The sequence below is a fragment of the Bos mutus genome, chromosome 10 (assembly GCF_027580195.1).
Source record: "Bos mutus isolate GX-2022 chromosome 10, NWIPB_WYAK_1.1, whole genome shotgun sequence".
In the NCBI taxonomy this organism is placed as follows: domain Eukaryota; kingdom Metazoa; phylum Chordata; class Mammalia; order Artiodactyla; family Bovidae; genus Bos; species Bos mutus.
This window is the reverse complement of record NC_091626.1, coordinates 82,380,919-82,398,349: the sequence shown is the minus strand read 5'-3', so window position 1 is coordinate 82,398,349 and position 17,431 is coordinate 82,380,919. Positions and strand designations below refer to the sequence as shown.

The following is a 17,431-nucleotide window of genomic DNA, read 5'->3' as shown; positions in this document are numbered from 1 at the left end:
GAGTTTGTGATTTGAATAGTATTCTCTTGTTAGTCCATTAGATATGTCTTCTGCTTAGGAATTTCTTTTGTATTGATCAACAAATAGGTTTCAGAACAAACTGTGGTCCACCTCTTAGGGCGAGAACATGGGAAGTTTCTCATTCCAAATATTTTGGATTATCTCACCCCTTAAAGGAAAAGAAGAGTTATGATAAGGAAAACGACGTTTTTCATTTAAAGAGACAGGTGGTAAGAGTGGTGTGCCAGTGGGTCTGCAAGGCAAAATGAAGGACGTTGGCCAAAGAGAAGGTACATGTGTGTAAAGACAGGCTTCGGGGAAGGTTTAAAACTGCAGTAGCAAAGGAGTAATGGATTAGGATAAGAGATTTGATGAAACAGTGCATGGTTAGTGACATAGAGTTCTTGCTTTCCTCATGTTTGATCTATCGTGTGCCTCTGGCCTTTTGAGTATGTCATTTCCCAAATTGACAAAATCCGTTTAGACATGGATAGAAATGATAGAAATAGAAATCTGCTGAGCTGGTTGTGAATCACCAGGAAACACAGATCTTGTATTTCCCGGGACAGTCTTCTCTGCAGCACCTGCTGGGTGATGGGGTGAAAGAATCTTGGCATTGTGGTAACCACCGCTGCAGAGTTTTAGTTGTAACAGGAAAAATTTGCCACTTACTATTAGAAGGGTCAAGTTTCTGGTAGGTAAGGTAGGGTGGTGAAGGGAATTGATCTTTAAAAGAAACCATTGTACATGTCGTCTTTGAAAAGGGTGAGGTTTTTCTGAGCAAAGCTAACACTTTATTAATTTGTGGGTTTCAAGCTCTGTACTTGCTTTCTGAAAGAATGAGATTTGATATTCATTCAGATGAATGCTAAATGCTTTGAAGATACTGTTTGTCTACAGTCCTGCAAAGGTTAAGCTATCTCTGAGCTTACGTTTAGCCTAATAACTGAAGGATAAACAAGATAATATTGTTCTGGACCCTCCACCCTCAGCCTTAGAAGTGACTCCACTTCTGGAGTTATATTTGAACTGGTCCCTGATCCGCAGGTCTTTGCTTGACCTACCCTTGCACCTACTATAACCAACTTAGTATTTACTCTTTTACTTTTAGCATTCAATTCATTGGTAAACTATCATTTCAGAACCTACTCATCTCCTCTTTAATTAATTGTTCTTTTTCTCACAGAGCAGGTGGTCTTCCTTTTATCCTTCTGTTATAATTTTGTTCACTTTGCCTTTTATTTTGACTCACTGACATTGTCCCTTTTCGCATCTGTCTTGAGACCATTTAAGAATGCAAAGAGACCCTGACTTTCAAGAGGGGTTCCTTTGGTTTCTGGTACCCAAATAACTTGGCTTCCCTGGTAGCTCAGCTGGTAAAGAATCCACCTGCAACGCAGGAGACACTGGTTCGATCCCTGGGTTGGGAAGATCCCCTGGGGAAGGAATAGACTACCCACTCCAGTATTCATGGACTTCCCTGGCTCAGATGGTAAAGAATCCACCTGCAGTTGGGGAGACCTGGGTTCAGTCCCTGGGTTGGGAAGATCCCCTGGAGGAGGGCATGGCAACCCACTCCAGTATGCTTGCCTGGAGAATCCCCATAGACAGAGGAGCCTGGTGGGCGACAGTCCATAAGGTTGCAAAGAGTTGGACAGGACTGAGCAACTAAGCACAGCATGGCACCCAAGTAACAGTTGTATTTCTATGTAGCATTGCTGTTGTGTAAACTGTTTACTATTGCCTAAAGCTTTGTTTAACCATTTATTAAATTTTGAATTATCCTGGATCCCCTTCTCCCAACCTTAACTTCTGTTTTGTTTTGTGTTGGTTCTTAAATGAAGTTGTAGTTTAGCTTTTTTTCTTTGTTTGTTTTGCTTTTTCTGACTAATTCATATTGTCTTTAAATGTTTCATTGTTTCTCTATGTTGCAAAATAAGTCCACCTCTTTGTAGTTATTGGATATTTTAAATTTAAACTACAGAGTATGTTACTCTCTGAGATTTCTCATTAAGCTGTTCAGGCGGTAACAATTTCTTTTGCCGTTTTATTACCCATCACTTTCTACCCTTCACTAAACTCTTGGTTATTGAATGTTACATGAAGCAAAATAGTCTACTCTGCTGTACTTTGCATGTGTGCCCAGTCGTGTCCAACTCTTTGTGACCCCATGGACTGTCCCCCGCTAGGCTCCTCTGTCCATGGGATTCTCCAGGCAAGAATACTGGGGTGGGTTGCCATTTCCTCCTCCAGGGGATCTTCCCAACCCACGGATCCAACCCACATCTCCTGCGCTGCAGATGGATTCTTTACCACTGCACCGCCTGGGAGGCCCTGTAAGTTAACTTTAAAGTATGTAATTGTTGCCTTCAGATCCTGCAGGAGAAGTTTTTTTTTTTAAATAAAGCACTTAATTTCTGTATATGTTACATGATAATGTAACATATATTATTTATTCCTCTATATGTTACATGATAATGAAAAATCTAGCAGAAAGACTGGCACAGATAGTTAGTTACTTTTCATGCACCTTTAGCAGGGATGAATCCAGGAATGAACTCCAAGCAATGGGACAGTGTAGGTTCCAGAGCCTAGATGACATTCGAGGTATATTTCAAGTATATTCTCATTAGTTTGTTTGAAAAGAATTTTCAGAACATAGTCAAATAAAAGTACAAAAAATTGCAAAACCAAACCGAGGATTTTAAATATTACATACCTTTGTGTGTGTGCGCACGCGTACATGTGCTAAGTCGCTTCAGTCCTGTCTGACTGCAATCCTGTGGACTGTAGCCTGCCCAGCTCCTCTGCCCATGGGATTTTACAGGCAAGAATACTGGAGTGGGTTGCCATTTCTGTCTCTAGTGGAATCTTCCCAACCCAGAGATTGAACCCGGGTCTCCTGCATTGCAGGCAGAGTATTCATTGAGCCACTAGGGAAGACCACCTTTATGCATAATTTTTAAAAGATTGGCTTTGTCATTGAAAGAATGAAGCATTCCTGATTTTATTCCCTCAGTACATTTCCAGAGAAAGTCGTTGTGTTTTGTTTGTTTTTATTCAGTATTTCCAGGCTTTTTTTGTTTTTTAAAATTTTAAAAAGGTAATTAAATGACAGACTTTTAAAATTACTAAATAATAACCAAATTACTAGATACTAATAGAACTGTGCTTTTTTCTCCCCATGTATGTCAGCACCCTAAATCTGATAGTTCTGATTTGTTTGGTAATAGCCCAGTATTCCAGTACTAACACTGGAATACTTTTTGTTTTGTTTTGTAATTCTCCTTAAACTATGTCAGTAACTTTTTGTAAAAGAATATATATTAGTTGAATTCTTAATTTCATCTGAGAGGAAGGGTATTCAAGAGCTGTAAAGTCTTTCAGATTTCTCAAATTGTCTCTCATGGTCTTTATAAAAACCTTTGGAATATCCCACCTCCATTTTCTCTTCCACTACATAATTTGGGGATACAACATATCTTTGGGAATTATTCTTAAGTGACGTGGGTATTCAGAGGTACATGGTCCCATTAGTGATACAGGAATTTATTTTTGATTGGTTCTAGGAAAAAAACAGTGATTTCGGTAATTTGGCAGCCTACTTAGAACCAAGTCATAATAGTGTTTTGTAATGGAACATGAAATCATATTTCACTTATTCTGTGATTTTTCATGTCCTATTACAGATATCAGATGTGTATCAGATACTCATCCATCAAAGTAAACTTTATGACAAGCGCGATTTTTTGAATTTTTGAATAGGGGCTGCCAAGTTGCATAAACACTGAACTTCCGGTGTTTTATTCTTCATTGCTTCCGTTCAGCCCCATGGGTGGCTAGGGCAACATGCTTTTGCCTGTTTCTCGGGTGTACCTCTTGGTGGGGGCACCTTTTCCATGAGGTCTTAAATATATATGTGGGTAATGGTCACTTCCATTCACTGCTCTCCTGAAAGTCATGGGAGTTAAAATTTGAGGCGCCTGGGACTAGGGGCCTGTGAGCTCCTGAGGAACAGCCTAGTCAGTTGCAGAACTGGTAAGTTCCCACAGGCAGCACTGTGAAGTAAGCAAAGTACTCAGATAGATACCAGCATCATTCCTATAAACACACAAAATGATTAACTGAATTACCTGCATGTTGCCCTAGCCACCCATGCTGGTTGAAGTCTGTTCTGAGGTTTTGAGGTTAAAGTGTTATCCTGCTTTCTCAGCACAGTGGTTGCGGGTCTTTTTATCCTGCCCAGCAGTCCGGCTATTCTGATTATGAAACTTTTGCATCTACTTTAGTATCCCACCATTCTGCTTAGCAGGTCAGCTCAGCCAAGTCTTTAAGGAGTAATTTTGCTTTGAGAGAAACCTTTAGTGGTACTCTTTTAAATTATTGGACAGGGAATAATAAACTCCTTTTTTTTGCCTACTGTGTGCCAAACATTGTACATAATCTTTTAATTTTCAGAATAACCCTGAAAATGTGTGTGATGTTACTTTCATTTTACAGAAGAGAAAAAAATAAGACTTAGTGAGGTTTGATAACTTAACCAGGAGTAGAACTCTGGTCTGTGGGACTTCAAAGCCTCATTCATTATCATCTCCCCCCAGTTAGAAATTCATTGTAGGCCTCTGGAGAACTGTCTTTGACAACAGTATTAGACAAGTAGGCATTCCATAGCTTATTAAAGCTATACCTTTAGCAGCTGTAGGGCCTTGAGAATGTAAATTTTCTTTTTGTATTTCTGTCAAAATGAAAAAAAAAAGAATAATAGTTTATTTTATTTGACTTAGTTATTTTGAAGATAAGATTATGTGAAATACTTTAAGCTCTACAGAGGAAAATCACTTGGTCGGTCACAGACAACTTCATTTTTTAGCCAGTGCAAGTGAAACTAACTCACTGACTTCATCATCCCATGTCACTGGGTCATTTTTTGTGCCTAGAGGCATAAGTGAGATAATAACAGTGTTTCTCCTCCTCTGCCACACACTTTTTTAGCATAAATGTTGCAATGAAAACAGTCCCTCATAAATAGTTGAGTAGGAGTTCCCTGTTGGCCTACTGGTTAGGATTCCGGGCTTTCACTGCCACAGCCTGGGTTCAATCCCTGGTTGGGGAACATCACACAAGCTGTGCAGTACAACCAAAAGATAAATAAATAAGTAAATATTTATATTTCTCTGTTAGGCTGAAACAGTATATATATATATACCTGGGCCAGTTAAAGTAGGGCATGCAGGGGTGGTGTGGGAGGGCATAAAGAGGACCATGACTCTGTTACCATTACTCTGTTATGGAGGGGAAGGTGAAGTGAGCAAAGGGGATCAGCTGTATGGTAATAAATGCAAAGTAACTTTTTGGTGGTGAACATGCTGTAGTGTATACAGAGGGAGGAAAAAAACTGTACACCTGAAACTTATAAATGTTATAAATCGGTATCGCCTCAGTAAAAAGAAATTGCAGATATTATTACTTAAGCTGGATGTCCAAAAGTGGTGTCATTCAAGGTAATATATTGATCCAGTTATAAATTCCTTAATTTAGAACCTAGAATATTACTTTCATCGTGGTGAACACACACCAGTGAAGAGGAACTTCTCCAGGTCCAGTCTAACTTGACCTCAGGGCACTGATCCTTAAAGGTTAGGCTCTTATTTTCTCTCTTCAGACTTAGACCAAAACTCTAGGGTTTCACTGGAATAAAATCTACAATGAGGCTAAATCCGTGCCCCATTTTTGAGGCATGTGAGTATGGTTTCATCCATTCACTTTTTGCCACAGCTTTAAATTACCCACCACTGAGGCTTTTAGGGTCCCAAGCCTAAAGGAGATAACTAAAATTTCATGGCTTTCAATAGTGATTGCCACACTACAGAAAGTAGTCTATTATGTGTGTTAAATACAGCCTCTCTTGCTCCATGAGAAAGCTGTGTCTGCTACAGGTCCTGAAGAGTAAAGATGCTTAGGGTCTTTTGGTGCCTCTTTTGAATGTCTCTGGAGCTGTGCTGCTACCTGTGTGCTGTCTCAGCAGCCTGAGAAGTGTGTGGTTTTGGTGAGACACCTTTGTATTACGCAGCACCACCCCCCTCCCCAATCCCCACTCCCGCACACCTTTGACTAGAAGTTGAAAATGCATTCCTTCAACAAAAGTACACAGGGTGCCCATTACTACCTGATAAGCAAAGGAAATATTGTAATAAGCTGTACACAGACCTTGCCCTTGTGTAACTTTCATTCTAATATGGGGGTGAGGAAGGCTGGATAGCAAACAATTATATAGTCAGTTAATCAGTCTACTACAAAAGAGAGATTATGGATGTTACAGAGAGTTTACAATAAAGGCATATAACCTACACCATAATATAGTTGGGTTGTTAAAAATGTGACTTTGGAAGCTACACTACCTAAGTTTGAATCCGGCCCCACTTTCCATTAACCGTGGAATGTTGAGTTAATTGCTTATGATTTGTGCCTCAGTTTCCTCATCTGTAAAAATGCAGTTATTTCACATTCAGTCTGCTAATACATTTTCATTGTTTAAAACAGGGCCAGGTGTGTAATGTACATTCAAAAGTTTGGTGATTTTTTTTGTCTAGGAGGTCAGGGAAAGCTTTTCTTTGAAATGATGGTGTTGAAATGAGATTTGAAGGATAAGTAAGAATTAAATGGGCTTCCCTTGTTCAGTGGTAAAGAATCTGCCTGCCAATGCAGGAGACACAGTTTGATCCCTGGGTTGGAAAGATCCCCCTGGAGAAGGAAATGGCAACTCAGTCTAGTATTCTTGCCTGGGAAATCCCATGGACAGAGCAGCTATCCATAGGGACTAAACAAAAGCAAACAACAATTAAATGGGTTAAACGGATGGGGAACAAGCTGGAAGGCAGTTGCAGTAGTCGAGGGGAGTGGGGATGGTCAGTTGACCCAGGAGGGTAGTAGAGGCAGAAGTGGGTGGATTTGAGGGATGTTTAGGGGGTGAAGGTAGGATTCTGAAATATGGGATAGGAGTGATAAGGAAAAGAGTTTCTGGTGTCTTCAGCCACGGCTGAATAGGAGATGCTAGAGGGTGATTACCTTCTGTGAGTGCACATGTGGTAGTGGGTATGGAGGAGACCACCAAGAAGGTAAGAAGCCTCTTCTAGGGAGAGCTGGAAAGAAGGTCAGCCAGGGAGACTGTAGAGACGACCAGGAAGAGCTGTTGAGTAAGCAAGTCAATAAACACGCCTGGAGTTCAGACGTCTTGCCCAGAGATATAAATGAGAGACAAGTATATAAGTAGTTTGTTGAGGAAAAGAATGAATTGAAACCCTGTATATGAACTAGACATCCTTGCAGGTACAGAATAAGAAAAAAGGAAGGCCCAGGACCAAAGCTTGGTGAACTAAATGCTGGTAGAGGAGATGAGTAGCAAAAGAGAATTGGCCAGAGAAGTAGAAGGAAAATCAGAGAAGTGTGATGTTCTGGAAAAAAGTGCTTGGAGGGATGGGATGAGGGGGTGTTTCTGAAATCTTTATCATCCTTCCTTGGATCCCTGAGAGTTTTAATTTAGGTCTCTAAATACCCAAAAGTCAGATGCTACTGACTTAGAACATCTATAGCAGGTTTAGGCTGACTGAAGCCAGTTAGTTAAACATGATCTTCAGACTCTAGAATCTAAACTGTAGTTACTCCTGTTTGCTGTAAATTAGATCTAATATAGAGGAAGCAATGGCTGCAGTCCATATGCATGCTCATAGATATTAACCTGCTGAAATTAATGAATTATTTTGAAGGCCATTAATCACTCCACACCCTCTAAGGCTGACTGGCATCTCCCAAATTAGGTAGAGACTGGTAAAAACAATTTTTTTCCCAACTATTATCCAGGAACATTGGTTGAGTACCTCCTAGAAATAGTGGTTATATATCAATATTCATTAGAAGTGTGTGAGATGTTTCATTAATCCTCATTAATGGCCCTGTAATCTGATCCCCCTTTGTACTCCAGGAGATAGTGAAGATAAAGGAGATAGAGGAACCCCAGGAGATAGTGAGACAGGAAAGCCTGGTGTGCTCCAGTCCACAGGGTCGCAAAGAGTCGGACACAACTTAGCCATTGAACACCACCACCGCTTTGATCTCCCTTTGTACAAAGGAATGGACTAGACTCAGAAAGGTTTATTTACTTTGTGAACAGGAATTTGAACCCACATCCCTGTGACTTTAAGCCCCTGAGGCTTCCGCATACAAATATAACCAAAATAGGAATTAGAAGATAATTATCCCCAAAAAGTACTTAACAAAAATGCTATGAAAACTCATATGGAACTGACTAGTCTTACTTAGCTTGCTAGTGAAAAGCAGAGATGTATTAAATCCAGTGGACACGTTTTAAAGTTCTTATATTATTGGACATTTGTGCTTTGTTGGATGCAATTGAGCACTCTTTCCCCCTGCAACTCTCTACTCTCTTTGCTTCGGTTGCATTGCACTTCTGCTTCTCTAGCTTTGCCTTGTCTACCTGCTTAATAGGTGTAGCTTATTCTGATTCTTAAATCCTGATGTTCTCTTGGGTTCCTCTGTAGCTTTTCTCACTCCACACCCAAAATCTCAAATTTGGGGGTTTCCAGCTAAGTGTTTTGTTTAGCCTGCAAAGTGTTTAAAACATTTTAAAAAATTAGTTATCTTTGTTTAAAACCTGGAAGACTTACATAAAGCTCTGTATTTCTGGCTTTTGGAAAACCTAAAGTTCTCTCTCAGCCTTGGATTTGTGTTTCCATATGGCAACACTTTAACTAATTGCTGAACAGCAGCTGCTCTCTTTGGAGTGGACATTCAGTTCTTCCCAGACCCCCAGCGTTCTCTGTCGTCTTCCAACAGCATTGGTGCAGTGTTGTATATACTTGCTCTGCTCTTCATATTCTGAGTACTCCCCAATCGTAAAACTACTGTTTTGATACTGATAATTCCAAATCTGTCACCAAGGCAACTTTGAGATTTATACATCCGACCTCCCATTGAGTATCAGTACTTGACATGTTACAGGCAACTCACACTACAGTGGCTGATCTCCTCTTTCCCTATAAACTCTAGGTTCTACCAGTTTTTATCCCCTAAGTTTTACTAAACTCTCTCCCTTCCTTCCCTCCATTACCTTTGGAACCACAATGCTATGATTTGGGTTCTCATCATCTTGTTAGAATTCCTGGTTGCAAACCACAGAAATCATCTTTTGACTAACTTATGCTGAAAGGGAACATATTCAAAGGATGTTGTGTGGCTCATATGGGAATGCTAGAGAATCTGATTTAGAAATTGATCTGGAACCAAGGGAAGTTGGAGACATGGAGAATGTGGGCAGGATCAAAGCACTGACAGTCTGTTTATGATGCTGCAGAATTCCAGTGTCTCCCATTGCTGAATATTGTCTAACTGGCTGGTTCTGGGTCTTTGTACTGCCACTGCAAAATCAAGGTTTTCCACAGGAGTGTCCACTTAAACTGGGCAAAGCTATGTGTGTGTGTACTTCTTCCCCAACTGGAAGGGGAAGAACCTCACCCCTTGTTTCAATACCCCCCACCCACCCACTCCAGCTCTGTAATGGGACTTAAGATCCAGTCTTCCATTGAAGACTTTTACCTTGAGTTAGTCTCCAATATAGGAAGGCAGGGGTGCAGGAAGAAAAAATCAACAGCATCCACATTACAACTCTTTTCTGGACTACCATAGCAGCCTCCTAGCTACTTCTGTGTCCTCTGTCCCCTTATCCCCCAAATCTGTTCTCTATCCAACAGCCAGAGCTAGCTAACTAAAATGCATATTTGATCGTGTGATTCCATTTTTCAGTGGCTCCTTGGACACCTGTAAGAAAATGCTTCAATGTGGCATTCAAGGCTTTTTCCTTGAAAGGTCTGCCCCTTCAATTCTTACCTCCGTCTGATTTCTTCTTTGTGATTTACACTTAGGCGAGACTGAACTTCTGAACTGCTTAGACCTTCCTCTATATATCTCATACTGTTTTTCACTGCCCTGCTTTCTTTTGCTTTTCCTTTTACTGTCCCTGTTGCCTGAAGACCCCTTTCTTGTAGCTCACCTTCCCCTCCCAAGTTAACTCCTCCTCATCCTTTAAGAAACTACTTCCTTAATACCTTTTCTCCTAATTTATTAAGTCCCTTTTACCTGAAATAAAGCCCAGCATGTATTTCATTGGACATTTGTCACTACTGTCATAGTCCCTACTCTTTCTGTCTCCCCACATGTATACACAAATGTACTCCTTCCTGTTTTAGGTTCTTTGAGGGCGAGTGAAAGTCGCATTCAGCTACTGGAGTGGATAGCATTTCCCCTCTCCAGGGGATCTTCCCAACCCAGGGATTGAACCCAGGTCTCCCACATTGCGGGCAGATTCTTTACCAGCTGAGCCACAAGGGAAGCCCAAGAATACTGGAGTGGGTAGCCTGTCCCTTCTCCAGCCGATATTCCCGACCTAGGAATCAAACCAGTGTCTCCTACATTGCAGACGGATTCTTTACCAACTGAGCTATCACGGAAGCCTCTTTGAGGGCAGAGATTGTCTGATTCATCTTTGGTTCTCTAATGCTACCATATTACTCTGTATATTGTACACTCAATAAATGTTGAGATGATGAAGAGGTATTTGATGTGGATCCTAAAGGATAAGTAAGATTTTGAGAAAACAAAGAAATGGAATAAGAGTAACATAATTTGAAGGCAAGTGTACTAGCTAGGCCCAGATGAGAAAAAAATACATGACAATATTGTCTACTTTGGCCGGCATATAAATGTATATGTAGAATAGTGGGAAATAAGACTAGAAAGGCAGGGAGTTTTCTGGTGGTCCAGTGGTTAGGATTCAGCTCTGCCACTGCCTTGGCTCTGGATTCAATCCATGATTGGGGAACTAAGAGCCTGCAGTCCATGGGGTATGGCTAAAAAAAAAAAAAAAGACTGGAAAGGCAAAGTGTGGTCTTAAGGATTATGTCTTAAGTAACAGGGAATCTTTCAAAGTTTTTAAGCAGGTGACTGATTTGGCTATCCTGTGTTTTAGGAAACTAATCTGATAGCAGAAAGAATTAGTAGGGGGAGAGATCAGTTATGAGGCTTCTTTCTGTTATAGGAGCTGCATAAATGAAGTGGCAGCAGAAATAAAGTGAGAAAGATGAATCCTAACTTTGCCACTTAGTTTCATGGTTGTGTCATTCAGCTCTAAGCCTCCGTTTTCTCATCTGTGTAACAAGAGGACTGACTAGATGTGATTGGGAAGCCGCCAGCTCCACTAGCTGTGATACATTTTCAGGAGAGCCAATGGGACTGGGCAAATGGTTGAAAAATGGATACAAGAGGAGGTTTCAGATGCAACTTTGAAGTTTGGAGCCTGAGTGAATGGGAGAACAGTATTGCTGTTTACTGGAGTGGGGATGGGGTGTCCCTAGCATTAGTGGTAAGGTGAAGATCTTTAAGAGATCTAAGGCCAAGTTGATCTTCCTAATTTGTATCATAGAGCACAGAAAGTAGGATTTCAGTGTTGAGAGTGTTTACATTTCAGGCGAAATTAGTGGTCAGGAGGTAAGCAGCTGTCTTTATTAACAGTTTACTTTGAGGGATTTAAGCTTCTGGGGTTGCCAACCCTCGGAATTAGAGTGGTCTGAAGTGGCACTGCAAACTGGACCCTGGCCCATATATCAGATGGGCTGAGTTTCAAGAGCAGCGAGGTGAGGGCCAGAGCCCAGGTTTGGGGGTTAGGAGTAGGTGTGTATTTTGGAGGGGGAGGGTTTGGGAATTGTTCGTGAGTACCTGCGATTACTTTCTAGCAAGTACTTACTGCTGCTTAAGGGTTAGACTATCAAGAATGCAATTTGGGTTGCGGCAGAGAGAGTGCTTCATCTTTTAAGAGTAAAGGGCCCCGTGTTCCAGCACTTGGGCTGACTCACTCCTCTGATGGATGGAAGATGTGGCCCCTTTTAATGGGTCGTGGGATAAGGGATAGTCACTACAGCAGAAGAGCTGACAGGACTAAGAGGCAGGGGATTCAGAGGGAGGCGGAGTTGGCCTAGTGTGGAACCCTCTCTCCCGAGTTTACGCTCTTTGGTGTGCAGAAAACAGTGTTGGAGGTGGGGGAGTTGAATCTCCAGGACTAGTTTGCCGCAGCTTGAGACCATTCCTCTGGCCAGGCTCCTTTTTTTTTTCAAGCAAGCTGCAGGCTTCGCCTCGGCCCTGGAAACCGGATAGGCCTCTCCGTGCGCTCTCAACCTAACCCTGTGGTGGCGGGGGAGGGGGAAGCTCTGTTTAGTCCCACCCTTTGCGCTGTTTTGCGTCTTTGCGCCTGTGGTGAGTGGCAGCGGAGTGCAGCGAATAAGGACGTGGGGCGGGCAGGAGCATCAAGTTAGGTTGCTCAGGAGGAGGGGGAACTGGTGCTGGAGAGACAGCGAGAGGGGCGAACCGGTCCCCCACGGCCGCTGCAGGTAAAGGCATCTCTGTTACCCTGCTGGGGTGAGACACAGCTTCTTTTCTCTTTCAGGGCTTGTCGGACCTTCCCGCCTGTAGCTTCCGCCCTAACATTGCTCCCACCCGGGCATCCACACCCCCCCACCCCGCATCTTCCCGTCTTGGCCATCCCCACCCTGGAGGGCACCCCACTAGCTCACTCCCTCAAGTGCATGTACTTCATCTCCATTTTGGGGGCTCCAGTTGCCAGAAACCTCCCGCCTCTGCTGTGTGGGCCTTACTGGCACCAACACTGGCAGTATGAGCAGGTAATGTACCCGGGTCCCCGCCACCCCCGCCTCCAGTCGCGTTTCCCTCTCCATCAACCCCGTACTTCCTTACCTTGCTCCTTCCCTTCCACAGGAGTACAAAATTTCTGTACTTTCTCCTTTACCCTTGAAAGTACGTACATGGTTTTAGCGTTCATACTTGCCTATTTTGCTTTCCCTGTTTATTCAGAAGGACTCACTTTACCAGCCATGTTTGCCCCAAAGGTCCATACTCCTGATTGAGGTGTGAGTGCTTTTTCCTTCAGTAACTGGGAAAACAAACAAAAAAGAGCAGTCACACATTTGGCAGTGAGAATGGTGAAGATAGAGAAAATGGCCTAGGATCTCGATATTCTTGAGGAAGTCTCCTGAGTGGCTTCAAGTTAATAGCTCCATTTCTTATGGTCTGTGTCCTTCTATCTTGATCCTTTGCTGACCCTAAGTTGTGATTCCATTCACATAGGATGTTTATTTCCCGTTTCTTTATAAGACTTAAGACCCTTTGGGTCTCACAGATGTCTCCATGGTGCAGTTTTTAAATCCTTCTCTTTTAAAATTATATTGACTATCTTCATTTTAAGCCTTCTGGTTTATTTTATTTTCAAGAGATCTCTTCAGATTGCTTCTATATTTTGTTTCCATAACGTGTTTATGTCTGCCTGCCTGCCACTGATCCTCTTGAAAGGATACAGTTTCCAATAACAAGATTAATACTTTGAAGTAAAATAGTTTGTTCTTTGAGCAGTTAGAGGTTAAGTGGTCATGGCTGGTACTTTGTAAAGATGCAGCCTTCCCCTCCCCCAAAAGGTCATTTGTTGTCATTATGCCATTCATCTGTTATCTTCTAAGAGGATGGGCAGTATGGAGAAATCTGTAAATGGAAAATGGATATCTGAAGGTCAGTTTATGTAAGTTTATGTATTAGACAATTGGGCTAATTTTTCTTGCGGGCTAATTTTTCTTGCAGTGTTTCTCATCTATCATAAACAAAATGATGAACTTCCTTTTGAGAGGCCATAAGAAATCCTATCCCATCATATAAATGTCGATAATCTTTCCAAACCAGGCATGTGTCCTTCTCTGTCCACACCTGCCTGCGCTCCCCTGCCCCGCTGTGTTGTCTTTCACACATCCTCACAGGCCAAGAGATGTGGTCCAGTTTTATTGAATATAAATAATGTAAACAGTGAGACTGTTTCCATTTGACAAATGTAAAATTACAACATTAAAGGTACATTTTCAAACTTCACATACCTTCCATCTCCCAGTTGAGAATCACTGCTTTGTTGAAAGATTTGTGGAGATTGAAAAGTATAGAGTAGAATTAAAACTAAGTCCTTTTTGATTGGACAGAGAAGTTGTTTTTGAAATGGGCAAGGGTACCAGGAGGCACATAAAATAAAAGGAGAGCTGGGACTCTAGATTTCTAAGAAAACCCAGAAGAACTATATTAAAGGTGGTAAAGCTGCAGAAAAACATCAGTATTTATTTATTTCGAGGAGAAGGAACAGTTTCTCCTTAAAAAAGAAGGTGAAATGAAGGGCTATTATATAAAGAATCTCTCTGGCTTGTTATCTGAAAGTTGTAGATGGATAGCTTTGAATTTTAATCTTAACTGACTAGTTAGTTCTACTTTCCTCATATCCTACACCCGCCCCCCCACCCCACAAGTTTTCTGTCCTTAGTCTACTTGTTAGTTTGGAATTATGGAAAATGTTTAAGTACAGCCATCAAACTGACTTTTGAGCATATGCATATGTTTCTCTTTGGGTCCATGGAAGGTGAGGGCTGGCTTTTCATTCTCAATATGATAAAAGTCTGCTATGATTTCTTTATCTAAGGAGTTGCTTTACCTAAGGTTATCTTAAGGGTTTCGTATATTTGACTGCTTAACATTTATTTATTTTTGTTACCAGGATTTGAATTATGGAAAGAGAATTCATGAGGTAGATAAACTTGGTAGAATAGGCCAGATACGGGTATAGCTAGGAAGACCCATAAGTAAGAATAGGAGGAGGGAGTAAGAAAGTTGGCGGTACATTTGGAGAAGGTTTATTCTTTTGAGAGTCAAGGACAGATTTAAAGATGTGAGTTAAAAAAAGAAGCTGTAGACTAGGATTAAAAAATTCATATACTATGAATTAGGTTAGGTAGGGGTGAGTTGATAGAATGGAACTGAGAAGTAGTGAGACTTGGTGTGGCATTGTCAGTGGTGAGATTTTTTTAAATATTGGGGCCTTGACTGAACCAGGAGAAGCAGGAATTTGGCCCCAAAATTGGAAAGAGAGATAAATAAGTACATTCACCTTTAAGAATTTAATGCTTGAGTCATATGGAAGTAAGGAAATATTTCAGAAGCTGTTAACCTGGTTTTTCCCATTAAAAAATGAGATCTCTCTCTCTCTCGTTCTTTGAGACTGGGCTGTTGCAGAGGGAAGAAAGAGCATTTGGGTGAATAAATAGCAAGGAGTCCTGGAAAGGACAGAATACTCCATGGAAGAAAGGCAGGTTATACACTATTATCAGTGTAAACTTACAGCTGGTGGGAACTTTCACTGTATTTTTTGTGTGACACCTAACTGTTAGATATTTACTGTAGCTTCTCTGACAGTGAATAGGAGGTGAAAAGATAATAGGTAGCAAAGTAGGGCATAACTAGAAAAAGATGATGGAAGTGTTGAAAAAATTATAAGATTATTGAGTAGATTTTTATTAAATTAAGAAATATTTATAAGTCTTCTGATCACCATTTTGAGTAGTTTTGGGGCAGGCATTAGTAGGAGAGGCTGGAATGAGCTTGTGGAGTACTTTAGCCGGGAATGGGAAGTGATGTGGACCTTGGTTGCAATGTGAAGGGATACAATTACTGAATCTGGAAAGATCTTGTTTAACATTGGTGGAGATGCTCTGTATGGTTTATAATTTTGAAAAACTGTTGTGCCAACTACTGATGAGTCTGTCCTCTTATCTATGTCTCAGTTTCTGGGCTACTTACCCACATTATATTAATTTTACAGGGATAACTGGAATGAGTTGAGGAAGAGGGAAAAAAGCTTGGGGTTTGTGTGGAAAAGTCTTCAGTCTAGTCTTTTCTGTGTCACTGACAAATTTCTTTTCTGGTTTCTTCTAAAAGAGGAGAAATGGTGTTACCGAAGTTTTCCTGGATTGACAAATATTGATATCATTATACAGAAAGCAAATACTACATTTTCATATAGTTACATGGTGACATACTTAAAATTCCTTGTCTTAGTTTTTCCTTTTTTCAACATTTTATGTACTTAAAAGCCCCACATGTGGATTTTGTCAACATAGTTTCAGTTATTTGTAGGACAGTTTTTCAAGATAGGAAGTTTTCTACTGTCTTATCTTAGAATCAGGGAATACCAGTTAATTTCTCTAAGAACAGAATGGTTAATTTCAGACACCACAGGCACTTATTTTAATTCATTTAAATTTTTTTGAGTAGCTACTGTGTGATATTCATCTGGCACTTTAAAGATCCACAGATGAATAAGATGTGGTCCCCACCATTCAGGAGCTCTTCTGTCGTGGAGAAAGAGGAGCTGGGCCACCATGCAGGGTTGTGCAGGGTGTGCATTGCACATGTTCATCATCATCACAGATAATATGTTTAGTATGATAATTTTCCAGCAGATGGCAGACAAGCATCTTGAGCAGGCAGCTTTTTATAATTTGCACAAAGGAACCTCTTGGGCCTTCAGAGGAAATGGACAAGAGACTTATCATTTTAATAAAATGTTAAATATAAGTGCTTTAAATAAGGTGCAGGCAGTGTTGTGGGTATTTAAAGAAGATGAGAGTTTCCTTGGTGGCTCATCAGTAAAGAATCTGCCCATCAACGCAGGAGATGTGGGTTCAATTCCTGGGTAGAGAACCCCCTCCAGTATTCTTGCCTGGGAAATCCTATGGACGGAGAAGCCTGGTGGGCTGTAGTCCATGGGGTCGCAAAAGGGTCAGAGACGACAACAACAAAGAAGATGAAGGGACTGAGTCGTCACAAATAGCTCACCTTATGGAGGTGCAGGGCTCGCCTTACTGAGTAGAAGACCTTTGAGGATGTTAAAGATTTTACCTGGAAGAGATGTTTGTGGTGAGGGTGATAAAGACGTTCCAGGCAGAAAATACAGCAAAATAGGCAGTCATGGAGATAGGAATGTCATTAAGGGAACTGGATTCTGTTTGGACTGAAATCTAGGGTATATATAGGAAGTGATGAGCATACAGGAAATGATGAGAGTGAAAGTTGGAAACATAAACTGGGACAAAATTGGAGAATTCTTTGACTCTTTTGCCAGAGAAGGTTTTGATCTTAAATATGAGAGAGCGAGGAGGGGACTTGAGAACAGAAGCACAATGTATAGATTCACTGATAGGTGAACTAAAGTCTGGGAATCTTCCTGAGTACAATTATACTATCAACTTAGCGAGATTATCCAGTAAGCTTGGTTAAAGGTGTTTATTTTGCTAGTAGTAAGTAGAAGTATTGGAATTACAAGGAAAAGTTACAAAATCCAGTATATCCAGAAGCCTCTGGCTGTATTCACTGAAGTATTGCTGATATATTGTTCATTTCTGTCAACTTAAGAATCTGAAATAGAAAGTGAATGAATGTTACATTTCCTGTTCTGTACCTAAGAATGATAATTGTGAAAAGAAATGGACAG

The 17,431-nt window shown here is 41.0% G+C and overlaps 1 protein-coding gene across 7 annotated transcripts in view; it reads left to right on the top strand.

Moving 5' to 3' along the window:
- CHD8 (chromodomain helicase DNA binding protein 8) overlaps window positions 1–17,431 on the top strand; it is a 58,430-nt gene that overhangs the window by 1,215 nt on the left and 39,784 nt on the right. Inside the window, exon 1 of one of the 7 annotated variants that reach the window (XM_070378327.1) lies at window positions 12,366–12,452. The exons of 5 other annotated variants lie outside the window; for them this stretch is intronic. The gene's annotated coding sequence lies outside the window, so the exon portion shown is untranslated. Of the gene's footprint in view, window positions 1–12,365; window positions 12,453–17,431 lie in introns of those variants that run through there. One more of the 7 variants, XM_070378323.1, reaches the window with a different exon arrangement.